This window comes from Bos indicus x Bos taurus, chromosome 26 (assembly GCF_003369695.1).
Source record: "Bos indicus x Bos taurus breed Angus x Brahman F1 hybrid chromosome 26, Bos_hybrid_MaternalHap_v2.0, whole genome shotgun sequence".
Taxonomy (NCBI): domain Eukaryota; kingdom Metazoa; phylum Chordata; class Mammalia; order Artiodactyla; family Bovidae; genus Bos; species Bos indicus x Bos taurus.
The window spans coordinates 39,281,079-39,299,212 of NC_040101.1; positions in this window are offsets into that span (position 1 = coordinate 39,281,079).

The following is an 18,134-nucleotide window of genomic DNA, read 5'->3' on the forward strand; positions in this document are numbered from 1 at the left end:
TACTAGGGCTTATCAATTTTGTTTTTCTTTTCAAAGAACCAGCATCCCTCTGCCTCATTGTTGTGGTTGATCAGTTACTAAGTTGTGTTTGACTCTATGCAACCCCATAAACTGCAGCATAGCAGGCTTCCTTGTCCTTCACTATCTCCCTGAGTTTGCTCAAACTCAAGTCCATTGAGTCACTGATGCCATCCAATCATCTCATCACTTGAATGATTATATTGACTGATTTTCAAATATTGAATCAGCCTTGCTTTCTATTCTAAACCCCATTTGATTATTTTAAATATTTTTATGTATAACAATTCTATTTGTTATATCTCAATACTGTGCATCTATCTCCAGGTAGGATATATAATACTGTGCATCTGTCTCCATGTTGCACCCTTCTCCTCTTGCCCTTAGTCTTTCCCAGCAGGGTCTTTTCCAATGAGTTGGCTCTTCGAATCAGGTGGCCGAAGTATTGCAGCCTCAGCTTCAGCATCAGTCCTTCCAATGAATATTCAGGGTTGATTTTCCTTTAGGACTGACTGGTTTATGTCTTGGTTGTCCAAGAGACACTCTTCTCTCTGTCCCATTAGTTTTCTCTATTGTTTTTCCATTTCTGTTTGTATTTATTTCTGTTCTCGTTATTTCATTCCTTTCTCTCATATTTGATATATTTTGTTCTTTTTTCTAATTTTTTAAATTGGAAGCTTAGAATATTGATTTAAGGCTTTTTTGCTTATGGCAAATAGATGGGAAAACAGTGGAAACAGTGACAGACTTTATTTGGGGGGGCTCCAAAATCACTGCCACCAGGACTTCCCTGGTGGCTCAGATGGTAAAGTGTCTGTTTACAATGTGGGAGACCCGGGTTCAGTCCCTGGTTTCAATCCCCTGGAGAAGGAAATGGCCATCCACTCCAGTACTATTGCCTGGAAAATCCCATGGACAGAGGAGCCTGGTACGCTACAGTCCATGGGGTTGCAAAGAATCGGACCCGACTGAGTGACTTCACTTTCACTTTCAAAATCACTGCAGATGGTGACTGCAGCCATGAAATTGAAAGATGCTTACTCCTTGGAAGAAAAGTTATGACCAACTTAGACAACATATTAAAAAGCAGAGACATTACTTTGCCAATAAAGGTCTATCTAGTCAAAGCTATGGTTTTTCCAGTAGTCACGTATGGATGTGAGAGTTGAACTATAAAGAAAGCTGAGCACCAAAGAATTGATGCTTTTGAACTGTGGTGTTGGAGAAGACTCTTGAGAATCCCTTGGGCTGCAAGGAGATCCAACAAGTCCATCCTAAAGGAAATTAGTCCTGAATATTCATTGGAAGGACAGATGTTGAAGCTGAAACTCCAATACTTTGGCCACCTGATGTGAAGAACTGACTCATTGGAAAAGACCCTGATGCTGGGAAAGACTGAGGCAGGAGGAGAAGGGGATGAAAGAGGATGAGATGGTTGGATGGCATCACTGACTCAACGGACATGAGTTTGAGTAAACTCCAGGAGTTGGTGATGGACAGGGAGGCCTGGTGTGCTGCAGTCCATGGGGTCACAAAGAGTCGGACACCACTGAGCAACTGAACTGAACTGAACAGATACTGCATTTTCTGCAAATGAAAGGTTTGTGGCAATCCTTCTTTGAGCAAATCTTTTGGCGCATTCCAACAGCACTTGCTCACTTTGTGTCTCTGTGTTTCATTTTGGTAATTCTCACACTGTTTCATATTTTTTCATGGTGTTCCTGTATAATGTGCTGTTGTTGCATGGAACATTCTCTAAATGTTGATTAGATCTTATAGGTTGATGATATTATTGAGATTTTCTACACTTGTGATTTTGTTTAGTTTTTCCATCACTAGTGAGAGAAAGATGTTGAAGTCTCCAACTAGAACTATTGATTTCTTTATTTTTTCTTTCAATTCTATCATTTTTACTTTACATATTTTTAATATCTCTTGTTTGGTGCATACAAACTTAGGATTACTGTCTTCTAGGTGAATTTACCCTTTCATCATTATATAATTTACCTCTCTGTCCCTGATAAATTTCTTTCCTTTTGTCTGATATTAATAAAACTATCCCTACTTTTTTGTTAATGGTTGCATGGTTTATCTTTCCATATTTTAAAATTTCAACCTATCTATATTTTTATATTTATTTAAGATGAATTTCTTATAGACAACATATAGTTGTCATGTTTTCATTTGTTCTCTTTAACCAACTGCCAATTTCTATTTTTTAATTGATATATTTAGACTACTTTTAATGTAATTATTGATGTTTTAGAAATGCCATTTTTGTGGGCTCTCTCTCCTTTTTATATTTCTATTCTCTTTGTCCTCTTCCCTGTGTTTTATTTGAATATATTTAGATTACCATTTATTTGAAGTGTTTTTGAGTGTATGCCTTTGTGTCACTTTTTTAGTAGAGATCTAGGTATTCATTTAGGCTTCCCTAGTGGCTCATTGGTACAGAATCTGCCAATGCAGGAGAATGTGGGTTCAATTCCTGGGTTGGCAAGATTCCCTGGAGAACGAAATGGCAACTCACTCCAATATTCTTGCCTGGGAAATCCCAGGGACATGGGAGCCTGGCAGGCTACATGGTGTTGCAAAGAGTTGGACATTATTTAGTGACTAAACAACAACTGGGTGCTAAATTACACATACATAGCTTATCATAGTCTACCTGTTTGAATGATATTTAAAAATATTACTCCCCTTTACATTCGGTTTTTCTTCACAGTTATAAAATATTTGTCTTAAATATTTCTTATACATATATTGAAAACTACTTCATAGAGATATCATTCTGCTTCAAACATCAAACATAATTTAGAAAATCCAAGTGAAGACAGCCTATTATTATTTCCTATATTTTTGTTCTACTCATTATTCTTTCCTGATGTTGCACAATTCCTTATTTTTATTGTTTCTTTCTGTTTAGAGAATTTTCTTAGTCATTCTTTTTAGGATAGATCTGCTGGTGACAAACTCTTAGTTTCAATTCATCTAAGAATAGTTTGATCTTTTCATTTCATTTATGAAGGGTATTTTTGCTGGTTACGGAATTTTGGATTGACAGTTCTTCTCTTTCAACATCTGTAGAATCCTATGCCACTTCTGGCCTCCATGGTTTCTGATGAGAGACCTACTATTTGTTGCTGTTGTTTTCCCATAGTGCTTGACTGGGCTAGAACACCTATGGGCTAAAAGTTTTATATCTTGATAAACTCTTCCTTTCCTGGTCCTTTGACTAGAGAGGATCAGAACTCTTATTTCCTTGGGGCTTTTATGTCTATTCTCACTAGCATCTCCTGATTACTGGCTTCTCCAGCATCCATTCTGGGATATAGGAGTCAAAAAGAAATCCCAAGGTAACTCAAAAATATGTCACTCCTTAAACTCCTAGCCAGTTTGCCCTCTTTAGCTCACCACTCAGTGTCTTATATTTGTTTTGCATATAAGGCCAATCGTTTTAGCTGTACTTAGTTGGAGGACTAGGAAAAAATATGTTACTCCATCTTTAAGGAAGCAGAAGTCCTCATCCCTATTGTTTAATTTTGTTTTTCTCTGTACACTTCTACAGGGTCCTGCCATGCATGGCCCTCTCTTGTAGTGTTTTGTGCCTCTCTCTATTTTACTCTTTGTAACAGAATTATAATAGACTTCATTCATACAAAGTTCTTATCTATTTAAGAAAAGACCTGGTAAATTAATTCACTCAGATATTAATGGCTAAATCTGACTTACTATGGTATACAAACAGGTCTATTTTCATTTTAACAGATAAGAATTTCTAAAACCAAGTATAGTAGTCTCAAGGGCTTGAGTTAGTGGCCCTAGAGCAATCCTATCCAGGTAGACCTTATGGTCAAAGGTAACTTCTTTTGATAACCTAAGACACTGTCTGTTTTGACCATATTTGTAGGTGAGCAGCTTTGCATTAAAGTCAGATTCTTAGTTTCAGACTTAAATCTGGGCCCTTTAGGTATGTCCTCAAAGTGGAAGCCTCTCTGTAGTAGCACCAAAATATCGTCTTTCACACACTGGCGTTTGGGGGTGGTGGTGGCAAATACTCTAATATTGCCACTGAAGGGTTCTAAATCAGCAGTTTTAATGAATATTTTTTGACTCACTTAAAATGACATTACTGCATTTCAGTTCAATTCAGTCCAGTTCAGTAGTGTCCAACCCTTTGTGACCCCATGGACTGTAGCACGCCAGGCCTCCCTGTCCATCTCCAACTCCTGGAGGCTACTCAGACTCATGCCCATTGAGTTGGTGATGTCATCCAACCATCTCATCCTCTTTCATCCCCTTCTCCTATAGTCTTCCATCTTTCCCAGCATCAAGGTCTTTTCAAATGATCAGTTCTTCACATCAGGTAGCCAAAGAACTGAAGTCTCAGCTTCAGCATCGGTCATTCCAAAGAATCTTTAGGATGGACTGGTTGGATCTCCTTGCTGTCCAAGAGACTCTCAAGAGCCTTCTCCAACACCACAGTTCAAAAGCATCAATTCTTCAGTGCTCAGCTTTCTTTATAGTCCAACTCTCACATCTATACACGATTACTGGAAAAAACCATAGCTTTGACTAGATGGACCTTTATTGGCAAAGTAAGGTCTCTGCTTTTTAATATCCTGTCTAAGTTGGTCATAACTTTTCTTCCAAGGAGCAAGTATTTAACTGCCTATTAAATAGATATATTAGCTGAACATGAGCAACTTTTCCCCTCACTTGGTTTCTTAGGAAAAATTAGGCCATGAAAAATTATTGAAATGTAATACCTGTGACAAACCTTGTCCCAGTGAAATTTTCCACAGTGATAACTACTAACCCATGATTAAGACATAGGCTGAAGATTTCCGAGAAGTTATCTAATCTTTTGGAAGAACGAGTTATCTTGGGAATAAAAGATTTGACAAGCTGTCATTGTTTACCTGGTAGCACTATTGTCTTCTCTGTTTGATCCTCCTGTCTCCTTTCTTCAAACTGGACAAACCAAGCACAGGCTGTGACATGGGGGGATTGGGAAAGTGAATTTTAGTGATAACAGAATGGCTAGATATGGAAAGACTGGAGAATAAACAATATCTTGGGAAGCACTGAAACTCAGAAAGACAAGTGGGCTTCTTATCACATGGGAAATGAAGCTGAGAACATTCAGAGCCAGTTTTTATTGGTATTGGGTGAAGTTAAAAAGCAGGTGGGGTAAAGGGGGGGGTGGGTAGGGAAGCAAAGAAAATTCACAGGACTGTAGGTCTGAGGACTAATTCTGATTTTTTGCTGACGGTTGTTTTGTGATTTAGCCTAATTTAAATGCCCGACCTAAATCCTGTATGACCTTAAATGTGTGCCTGGTGAAATTTTCAAATTATTTTGAATGGAACTGTGTAGCTCTGTGTGCACACATGTGTGTGCATATGTATACAATATGCAGGCACAAGCACATTCACATGTACACATGCTTGTCAGGGAGTACTGTGGTAGTAAAGGAGATACAAGACTGGGTGAAAAAATAACATTGAAGGAACTTCAACCTGCTTTTTTATTTCCAACAAGATTCTAAAATATTGGAGATTTTTAAGTACCTGCTTCTTATTTGCATTTAGAAAAGAGGGTCATATAAAGTAAGAAAATAGATTTAAATCAAAAATGTGTTTAATTATGAGGTGATAAAAGGGTCAAATAGGCAAAGATATTTTAAGTAAATCACAACCTATCTTTGCATCATGACTAGTTGCATAAAGTATGCAGAAATGTAATAGCCAGTCTTCAAAATTATGACTTCCAATATGATGAAAACCAGAAAAAGAAGCAATTAACCCAGAAAACAAAGATTTAACACTTAAATAGAAACTGTCAGTGATTACTTAGGTTGAAGTCATTCTAGTGCCAATTCATTTAACAATGGTTTGAAATTAAGCAATTTTTAGTCTGCAGCACATGTCCAGGAAAAATCTGGTCTGCTTGATTGATTGAAGCATTACAGAAATTTCTAATTTAGAATTTAGAGATGCAGAGACTTGAGTGGTTACCATTACAAGAATTATTTGTCCTGTTTCTCAGCCACCTCACTATTAGTTTGATTATTGAACTTAAAGGGACTCTGTTTGTTTATAAAACAAATCATTCCATTGTCAAATAGCTCAAAAAACTGCAAAGTAAATATTCTTCCTAACACCTTCACATCTGTAAATTTGGCCACTGGGAGTAAGTACCAGCACAGTGGGCTTTGGATCAGCAGTCACAAGTTCAAGTCAACATTCTGGCTCTCCCAGTCCCTAGCTTTGCTCCCTTGTAACCCTTCGTCACTTTTTGTCTGTTTCCTCCTGTTTGAAATTGGAACACAGTCTCATTTCTAGCCTATGGAGCTGTTATGAGATTTCAAGAAATTCAGTGAACGTGCCTTGGAAATCAGCAAGTGTTGAATACAATACATTGTTGCTCATTCTAACAGACTTACAGGTAAAATAAGTCTACAAGCTCTTCCACATTCACAATGAGACTTAATTTTAGTAAGCCAGTGATCGTAAGATTATATGCTAAAGGCTCATAAATCACTTACTACATAAGCAGTTTCAGGATTCTGCTATTGGTTCAATTACATGCTTATAAAATCCATAATTTACAGCATTTTATCTTTTTTTCTCTTTAAAGTGTTATTTGCCAGTCTCTAATGCAAGAACCTATGTAACAACACCCCCATTCTCCTGTTCTCTCAAATTCAAGGGTATAAACTTTGAATTATAAAATGAATAAATTATGGGAATTTAAAGTCCAGCATGGTGATTATAGTTAACAATACTGTATTATACACCTGATTAGATAAGACAATAGATCTTAAATGCTCTTACTACATATACACAAACACACAAATGTGAGATGATGGAGGTATTAATTAGCTTGATTATGGTAATCATTTCATAGTGTATACTTATATAAAATCATCACATGTGCATCCTAAATATGCATGATTTTTATTTGTCAATTATACCTCAGTAAAGATGGAGGCAGGAGAACAGTGGATGGACTATCACAACCACTATTTGAGAGATTTGCCATTTTCAAAGGAATCAGAGCTTCTTCTAGTATTCTATGTTTGGGATTTCAGACTCTTTTTGAAGCCAAAGTTAAATTAAGTGGGAAATTAGAAGATAGGACCCAAGCCCTTAAAATAACTGCAAATTCTTTCTTTCAGTCTGAAAATTATTCATTTAGATTGAAGCAGAAATAAATTAGGGATTATGCTTCTTTACCTTTTCTGCAACTTCTGAAAAATTCTTGGCACTGAGGACCATAGGTTAAAGGGAATATTTAAAAAATAAGGTTCACATACTGTTTGCTTTATCCATATCACTTAACAGAAATATATATTTAGTCCAATATTTTTTATTGCTCAGAGAAGTGACTAGTTATTTCCCAGGGTCCAGGACCCAGTAATGGCATCTAACTAGATGTGATAGTTCAGCTGTAGAAGTGCGGCCGCTCTAAGACTCAGGTGCCTTGGTCCTACTTGATTTTAATGTAGGTCGTCTCTGTAAGGCAGGGAGAAGTGAATAGAGTTGGCCTAACATGGAGGTGGACCAGGAAGACCATCACATAGAGTGTAATACTATATGTGAATTTGAAGGGCATCATCGATGGTTGTTCATTCATGAATGCAATGTTTACAAATACCTGGTCTCTTTAAATCCTGTGAACAAACTATTACTATTATAGTGTAACATAAAAAAGAAACTGTGACCCAGAGGAATTAAGAAATTTCAAGTGATAAAGGAAGTGGCAGATATGGGTCTCAAATTCAGGTCTTAAGATTTCCAAATCTCCAACTCATCTGACACCACTGCTGTCTTAAAACACATATTGCTCTGTGATGTAGCTCATATTGTTAGTTTTTAAAACTCTGGTGATAATTAGGTGTTCTTATTTATAGTCTCCCAAACTTGAGTATAAGAACCATGCTTGCAATTTATTTTTCTCAAGAACCTAACATGTACCCTTATAAGAAAGTGTTTGTGAGAAAAGATTTCTTTTGAAATAGTTAGTATATTAGCTCATTAGCATCAATTGGTATTTAACAGATATCAAGATGTATGCATTTTGAGAGGTAAGAGAATTATAAATCCTGAGCATATGATATGAACAGAAATAATATGCAAGTCTAGGAATTATGAACTTAAATTCATAAGGGGAGCTGAGACTGGGCTTCTGGAGGAACCACTGAAGAAGAAAGTCAGGTGAACGATAAAAGCATATCTGAGGCTGAAGTGAAAATACAATATTTTACCCTCTGGCCAATAGACCTTAGCCATAGACTGAAGCGACTTAGCAGCAGCAGCAGCATAGAGATGAACTCAGGGTAATTAAAGGGCAAAGTTCGCTAGAGGATTTTGTCTTTTATTCTGATCTTCTTATATTTTCCCCTTTAGCACTCCTTGCTGCCAAATCTTTAAATTAGGGGATGTTACTCCAGATACCTCTCCTCCCTCCTTCCATCTTGTCTTTCCTTCCTATATTTCTAGCAATGACCAAAAGGCGTAATGTGTATCTAATTATAAAAGGAATACATATTCAAAAATCACAAAAAATATGACCCTGTTTAAAAATTAAAAAAGAAAATCTCTAAAAGGTATTTTAAGAGATAGCCACCGTTCCGATTATATGGCACTTCAGACTTAGAACTACACACAGAGTAGGATTCAATACTATTTTATAAACCTCTGTTTTAACCCAGCATCTTGTCTGACAGTTGCATTAGATGTTATTGCAATGTCTGGTCCATACTGAAAACCAATTTCCTATTATTGAGTATTGAGGTTGTTTTAATGAACATCTTTATACAACCATCCTTGTCAATTTGCATGATTATTTTTGATGGAAAAAGTCATAGAAATGGAATATTTTTAATATTTCCTTGAGAAGTCTGCTAACAAGATTGCCCTTTTACTCTCTTCGATACAGGCCATTATCAAACTTTTTAATTTTTTACAAGTATAAGAGTTTGTTTTTTTTAAGTTTCAATTTGTTGTTTTATTGAAGTATAGTTGATTTAAAGTTTTATGTTAATTTCTGCTCTATAGCAAAGTGATTCATTATACATATACATAGATTCTTTTTATATTCTTTTCCATTATTATTTATCTTAGGATATTGAAGTAGTTCCCTGAGCCATACAGTAGGAACTTATTGTTTATCCATCTTATATGCAATAGTTTGCATCTATTAACCCTAAACTCCCAGTCCATCTCTCCCCCACCTTGCCACCCCTTGGCAACCATATCTGTTTTCTGTGTCTGTGAGTCTATTTCTGTTTCACAGATAAGTTCATCTGTATCATATTTCAGATTTCACATATAAGTGATATCATATGGTATTTGTGTTTTTTGACTTACTTCACTTAGTATGATAATCTCTGGTTGTATCTTCACATTTATATTCAATTACTAGTAAAGTTGACCATTTTAAAAATAGAGATGGGACATATATTATTTCTTATTTTGTAAATTTTCTATTCATGTTCTTGCTTTAGTATTATATTTTTTTCCTGATTTGTAAACATACTTTATATATATATATTTATGTCTAGATAATGTTTTGAGATATAAATTTTATTTTTTTCCTGCATTCTTGTGTCATCTCCCTGGCATTTTGTTCCCCCCATTTATGACTCTGTGCTTTACTACCTTAGGGGAGATATGAGTTTTGGGAAATAGGAGTAGCCTGCAAGAAATTCTGGTTTCCTTTGCACCTCCTTCCACCTCAAATCCTTAGATTCATCGAAGAGCACAAGATTTGCAGGAACTGTTGAGTGACCAGAAGTGGGAAGGGAGAGAATTTTCTCCTAAGAACCCAAAAGAGTGATTATTTTGTCTGGGGAATTAGCGATATTTGATTAGACAACCAAATGTTTATATTCATTAGTGAGTGTAACTCATCTGGCTGGGCAGCCAACTTTATAGGAAGCAGCTCTTTTATAGCTATCTCCAACACAGACACATCTGTGAGACTTGTTACATTGTTTGCAACCACTGTGGGTATTTAACTCTGTCACTGTCAAGTTAAGACAGGAGATTGCTTGGAAACAGGATACTGTTGTGGAAAGATCACTCTCTCAGGACAGCAGAAAGATCATCTAAGATTTGCTTCTGCCTCTGGCACTGATGGAGAAGGCAATGGCACCCCACTCCAGTACTCTTGCCTGGAAAATCCCATGGACGGAGGAGCCTGGAAGGCTGCAGTCCATGGGGTCGCTGAGGGTCGGACACAACTGAGCAACTTCACTTTCACTTTTCACTTTCATGCATTGGAGAGGGAAATGGCAACCCACTCCAGTGTTCTTGACTGAAGAATCCCAGGGACGGGGGAGCCTGGTGGGCTGCCGTCTGTGGGGTTGCACAGAGTCGGACACGACTGAAGCGACTTAGCAGGAGCAGCAGCAGCTGGCACTGATTGACCTTGGATAATCATGGTACTTCTTAAAGCTTCCCTTCTCATTGTATGAGAGACATGACCAATAATACCAACAGGAGTAAATCAGAATCTGTCATGTTGATCTTGGGTGGCCTCAGCCTGCAATGGCTTAGAGTGGGGCTTGGGTTCCAAACCAGAAATTGAGGCCAGGTCGTGGTGGTGAGAGTACCAAAGCCTAGCCAATAGACAGTGGTCAGTGACAAGCTGGCCTTCAGCTTTGCAGAAAGGAGTTCCTGCAAAGATGGAAAGTAGTGAAGCAAGTATTTATTAGAAGGAAAAATAGTACAGTATATGTGGATAGATACACAGGCAGACTCAGAGGGAGAGCCCCTGAATCACGCCCTCAGAGCAGTTTGCATTACTTTTATGGGGTGTTTCTTCTGGTTTCCCTTTGGCCAATCATTTTGATCTGTCTGGTTCAGAGTCCGTATTTGGTATATCTAAGGATCCTCTCAAATGTGCTCATGCCTCTCTTAGCCAAGATGGATTCCACTGAAGAGGCCTATGGGTAGAACATTCCTTAGCATCATTTCCCTTTGACCTTCTAGGAGCCTTTCTGCACGTGTGTGGTTGGGGAGGTCTCCTGACTGAGATTGAGAATTATGTGATCTGGGCAGTGCCCAGCCTTCTCTCTTAATTATCCTGCTATTCTTACCTTGGTGTTTCAGTCCACAGGGAATGAATTTCCTATTGCTTTACCCAGTGGGAGGGGGAGCCCATCTACATCCTACCTCAGTGTCATTTATCAGACATTGATTAAGTGCCTGCTGTGTGCCAAGGCAAGAAGCTACGAGCAGGAAAGAAACAATTTCTGTACCTTCAGGGAATACAGACATATACACAGGGAATTCTGCTACATCATAAAGTCTCTACTTTTGTATTTTATATTTTATGTGTTTTTTATATAAAATGTTTATTGTGATTTTATAGCAGTATTTTTCAATGCTCCAAAGGAGATGTGAACAAAAATCGCAGAAGAGTAAGACAATAAATAATTGTTTATAAGTTATAATTTTTTTTCTCTAAAACTCAAATGGCTTAGTACTACAGGATTTTTGAAAAAATAACTATCTTATTCAGTGTTTGATGATATAACTGGTAGGGAAAGTTTATGCTCATGGAACAGTAGAACAATTGTAACCTCAAAAAGAATGAGCAAAAATATCTGTTCATAACTGAATATTAGATATCTCCAGTGAAAGGGAAAATAATCATGAAGGATAAAATGAGAGTATTGTTGGGCTTCACTGAATTTCATCTTATAATTTAGAATCTTTTTACTTTGAATAAACAATGATAGGAGCACCAAAGGGCTTCACCCACTCAAGCTGCCTCCAGGTACCTGATTTACTGGCAGTCTGACTGTTACAAGATTGGTTCCTTAGATATATGGATCACTCTCTGGACTCTCCTTGTAATTAACAAACATTTTGTTCAAGCATTCCTACTGCAAGGTTAGCAGATGTGGGCAAAGAAGAGAAAACCAAAAAAGCCTGATTTAAAAACTTGCTGGCAAGAGTTTTTGTGGCAGGAGCTATTCTAACGAGGACTTTCCTTGAATTCTCTGCTATATTCATGTAAGTGATTAAGAATTTGGCCTTATATCTAAAATTCATTTGGGAACCTTCATTCCATTAGGATTACCATCGGTGTCTCCAGACTCCCCACTTCCAAAGTAAGAGTCTAGGTAACAGGATTTTTCAAAAGTCTCATTCCTTAAGAAGGTTTGCTAATACTCAATTGGAAAGGTTAAAATCTACAAGCTTGATGACTTAAATGTTTTTGAAAAATCAATTAAAAAATGGTACCTTCTGCCAGCCATTGGAACTGTCAAGTTGAAATCCTTTCAATTTCTCTTGCTATTCAAAATGAGTCTCTAGTGTTTTTGCACTTTAGCCAAAAGCTTTTAGGCTTAGTAAAAAGCCCTCTGAGTCACAGGATAAAATGTATGTGCATTTCCCATTGCTTATCTTCAATCCAGATTTTCCATGTTTAAAAAGAAAATAACAAAAATGAAAGATTTCAGAAGCCCCTGGTCACCTGTAGTCAAAATTGCATTTTACTCAGTTAACATTTTCTAAGCTGAACATATGACTGAATGCTGCATTATCCAAGTAGCTTCTTATTTTTGGCATCAGAAGAGGTTTGATGGTCTATATTAGCTTGAACACTCTTTTTAGCAAATGTACTGAGTTATAAGAAAGTATTTAGGGAAAGTGGGCTTTTTAAAGTTTGAAACCCATTATGTTCTATATTACTTCTTTGTAGGATGGTGCTTAACTTCGTGTTTTCTTGAATCAGGAAGGACGATGGGCAGGCTTGAACCAAGGCTGTGCCCGTGTGCATCAGTGGGGTGAGGCGGTGAGGAGATGGGTGGCAGGAGCAGGCAGGAGGTGTTGTATCCAAGGTTCATGTGACACCATGCACATATTACATACCTTGTCTTAGTTCATCTTTATAACAGCCTTACAGATTTGGGCATCATTATTCTTGTTTTACAGATTAAAAGACCAAGAAAAATTCAGTGACTTGCAAAAATCATGTAGCAAACACTTGGTTATTAATTAATCTCAGGCTTAGTCTACTCAAAAGTCTATATGCTCCATGCTGGTTTTATACATGAGCCTAGGAGCTCAGGAAAATGGAAATCCTCTTCCAGGTGTGTTCCTCACAAAATGACCACATGATTATTCTGATGAGTTAGTGGAAAGTGTACCAGATTAAGGATCAAAGATCTTGGTCCTAATCTAGGCCTTGATCCTACTGCTGACCAACCATGTGATCCTGGCCAGGTAGAACTTCGCATCTGCTTAGTTCAGTGCTGGGTAAGGATAAGGTGAGAGAACAGGCATCATGCTGCCCTAGGAATCTAACAGTGAAGTCTGCTCCTTTTCTTCTGTTTTTATATTAGAATTTGCCTACTCAAAAGTTGCTTTAAGATCAAACTAGTTCTATATTCTCTGAGGAAGGACTTTGTACACTACAAAACACAGTGTTGATCTATGGATATTTTTTAAAACTGAAATTTTCATATTATCACCTCTGCTTTAAGGCACTAAAGATACTTATTTAAATTAAAATGTTAAATTGGAGTGGTAAACATATTGAGTCATTGTATAACATTAGTGATTGAGCATAATTCATGACCATAGTTTTATGGTCATCTAATTTAGGTTCAAAGAGAATTATTAGAAGATAGTAAAGAGTTTCATTATTTTTAATACATGTGCATGTGAAAGTTGTGTCTGACTCTTTGCAACCCCATGAAGTGTAGCCTGCCAGGCTCCTGTAATACCTTTACATTAAGAAGCATAAAGCCTTGTGAAAAATTTAGAAATAGTTAGAAATAAAAGATAAACTCTTATTTTTTATCTAAAAATAAATACTGAAAGTTATTGACATATTTCAGTTATTGACATATTTCAAAAATATTGACATATTTTTATCCCTTCCCTTCTTTCTCTCTTTGCAAAGTAGTTCTATATATGTGTTTTTGTGTTCATATACACACGTGTCTCTGTGTTTGAATATATGATAGAGGGGTCATTCAATAAGCATAACTATATTCTGCTGATTTCACTTTATGTTACACTGAATTTTTCTATGCTCTGATTTTAGATATTCTTTAATAACCTCATAATTTTGGACATTAGATTATTTTCAATTATTTACAATTCTAAACAATGCCTTAGCAAATATTCTTTAATGTTTGTGATTCCCTACAATTCTGGTTATTTCTTTAGAATAGATTTTTTTTATTAGGTCAAAGATACAAGCGTTGAAATCCTCCTGCATAATGCCTAGGTTCACCCTAGAAAGTATATGCTGATTAGTATTCTCATCAGTGGTTTCTTAAAGTCTGTTTTGCTTTATCCATGTCTACAGTGAATATTTAAAAGTCTCAGTTTTACTTTATCCTTGTCTACACCAAATATTTTTACAAGCCCATTTTTTAGTAGATTAAATAGACATCAAGTTACATTTCAAGAAATAGACAACAGAGGATGAAAGAAAATAATTATAAAGATGCCTATGATTCACTGAAAGTATGTATATTGTGATTAATGTGGAAAATCCCTCTTACACCTCCAAATTTTTGTCATTTCGCTGTAGTACAACTAAACAAAAAGTTGAGAGTAAAGTAGCGATTCCTCACATGAAATGCTGTACAAACACTGTCTACACTGAATATCATTGTTTAAAGTCATAGCTGAATTGGTAAATAACAGCTTGCTGTTTGTTTGGTCTGATTTGTAGTTCTTTGATTACTAGAGACACAAGTATTTTCTTCTATACTTAGTCTCCTTCATTTATTCTCAGTCTTTGAAGGCAGGCAGTCTGGGAATCCAGGTTCTGATACTTTCTTGATATTTGACCTGTATTAAGTTATTTAAACTTTCTGTGCTTTAGCTTCCTCACCTAAAAAATGAGAATGCTATTAATAGTATGTATCATAAAATTAATTCATATGAGTAATCAGTGTATTAACCCAAATGCATATTAGAATGTTTGACATTTATAACATATAAGAATGGTATAGTAATCCTTAATAGATGTTCATTTAATTGTATTTATTTATTTATTCATTTTGTATGTGGATTCATTGATATCCTTTTGTATCTTTTCTATTACAGTTCTTTTCTCCTATTGATTAACAAAAAATGTTAACCTTAGCTTTATAGTTTGCTGTTTTCCTTCTTTTGAGAGTGGGCAGTAAAGTAAGAGATGAGAAGGAAGATGAGACTCAAAACTGGCACAGACAGCACGCATCCTTTTTTCTACAAGGACTAGCCTGGATATCACCTTTCATCACTAGCATATAACTAGTGCAGTGGAAAGAGTCTGAGACAGCACAGATAATTGAATCTGTATGTATAATGAATTCAGCTATCCTAAAGACGTTCAAGGTATCTCAAAGCATCGAAGATATTTGTGTGCTCTTTTGATAGACCTCATCTTTTGTGCAGGTGAAAGATAAGACTCATTCACAATGTAATAAGGTGATGAAGCTAGTGCAAGTCAGATTGCAGGACTTAATGGTGTGGCTTGTCAGTCCACTGTTGAGGTTGGGATCTAATATGTCATCAATCTCTGCAGCTCCCGTATGAAGCAGTTGCTGGGCAACCAGACTGTGATTTGGTAGAAATAGTAAGCAGTTCTTTGAATTATGATTCCACTTGACCATTTTCACTAACATATTTACTGTTCATCACAATTTCCTTCCATTTGATTTTCTGACAATCTAATGCCAATGTTCTCTGACTAAAAATACTTTCAAGTTTAATGAGATTTCCCCTCTTCACTCTGTTCATTCTCATCAGCAAAACTACTAATGTGTTGCCAAGATATATTTATTTTTTCTGTGACAGAGGTTATAACCATAACTTTACTTACACTCTGAACTAGAATTGGAACCTCATGATGATCTAGAGCTGCCAGCTCTAGATGGCTACAAACCCACAAGCCTGTTTATGAGCTATATATGATAAATTTGTATTGTGATGTTGACCTAGGCAATGGTACAGTCAACTAGAAAAAAAAAATCAGTAATCCCTTGATTAAATTCATCCATGTAGCCTCATTCATTCCATCAGTCACCACTCCATAGATGTTTTCCAAGTGTCTGTTATATGACTGGGTTTGCCCAGGTGCCTTAGTGGTAAAGAATCCACCTGCCAATGCAGGAGATACAGGAGATGTAGGTTCGATTCCTGGGTCCAGAAGATCCCTCGGAGGAGGAAATGGCAACCTGCTCCAGTATTCTTCCCTGGGAAATCCCATGGACAGAGGAATCTGGCGGGCCACAGGCCATAGGGTTGCAGAGTCGGACATGACTGAGCAGTAGCAGCTGTTATATGACTAGCATTATACTGCTGGGTTCTGAGGATTCAATTACGAGTATAACAGAGCCTCTGTCTCCAATTTGCTTGTTGTCAAGAGGAAGAGGAAGAGAAGGAGCGAAACCTTCATCAACCTGCGGGACATGTGCTAAGTGAGCACAATGGAGGGGCACTTATCTAAGACAGGTCGGGGAAGCTCTCTCAGAGTGACAAAGTGAACCATGAACTATGAGTTAATCAGAAGATTAGAGGAAGGCATGGGAAAGGGAATAAGCTGTACAGACTGAAGAGACTTCACAGCAGGGCTGGGGATCTGTAAGTGCTTGAGTGTGACTGGAGAATGATTGGAAGATGAGAAAATCCAGACTGAGTGTATCTGTATTTGGGGGAGAGGAGTTAGGTCTATTCTATAAGCTGCTGTCTCCTTATTTTAGTTTTCCATTCCAGACAAAAGATAATGTTTTATGCCCCTTGGCTACTGCCCTTAAATTTTAGGAAATGTATCCCATAGAGAATAGGGTGCTATAGTTATAAGATTCAAGCTTTTCCAGATTTATTTCTTGTAATAAAGATGGTGGTTTTCCACTTGCAGTTTAAACATGGATTCTCCACATTTTATTTATAGAAAGTATAACAAAGCACTGTACTTTCAGTTAATTATCACCTAGGAGCAGCTTTCCCAGTTGTGTACCCAAGTCATCGGATCCTGACTCTCTTCTTTTGCAGAACCACCTTGTATAGATAGGCAGGTAGGCAGAGAACCACACATGGTTTTCAATGAAAGTAACTGCCCACAAGACATTTTATTAATGATACTTGCTGGGAACAAATGACCATCCTTTGGATTATCCATCTATATTGTAAAAGCAGCTGAAATAGATAATTTCTTTTAGCAATTCTCAATTTTCTGACTTGAGAGAAAATGATAGTTGTACTCAAACGAGCACCATACTTTTGAATGGGAATATTACTGGGAGACTGAGCAAAGCAATATTTGTTCAGGTTCCTTTTACTTACTTGGTGGTTGCTCATACAGATTCTACTCATGCAGGTATAAATATGCAAGGGACGCTTGCTTTCTTTCGGAATGTGTCTTTCCTAGTCTTCAAGTTCAAGAGAATTTTCTATAAAGAAATGTTTTAAAGCAGTGTATTAGCTGGAACAATGATTTCTCCTTCATTTATCCCTGAACTGCCTGCAACACCCTTGAGTTAAAGAGCAGAAGTCAATTCACAGAAGGGGAAGCAGATGCTATTAAATGACTCACTCAAGATACCACAACAAGTAGAGTTGGAGCTGAAAATAGATCAGACTCACCAGGGTTGCTTATTGGACAGCAATTATATTTGACCGGAAGTTGATGCTTTGTTCTCTGGTTTGCTGTTTGCAGATACTCCCAGAATGTGGGAGTTTTTCTTTGATTGGAGTAACCAGTTGTCCCAAAGGATAAAATTCATGTAATAATATTGGCTAAGGTTATATCACTTGCTTTGCACCAGGCAGTGTGCTAAGTTCTTTTCATGTCCTTAAACATTTAATTGTTAATATTTACTATTTATGCGGTAGATATGAGTATCTTTATTTTACAGTTGAACTGAGTATAGTACAAAGTGGTTAAGCAACTTTGCTAAGGTTGCACAGCTAATAAGTTTTGGGACCAGGAATGCAGACGCATGCCTATTATCTCCATCACTTTATCCCTAGTGTTTGCCACATGGTGGGCTTCCCTGGTGGCTCAGATGGTAAAGAATCTGCCTGCAATGCAGGAGACCTGGGTTCGATCCCTGGTTTGGAAGATCCCCTGGAGGAGGGAATGGCAAT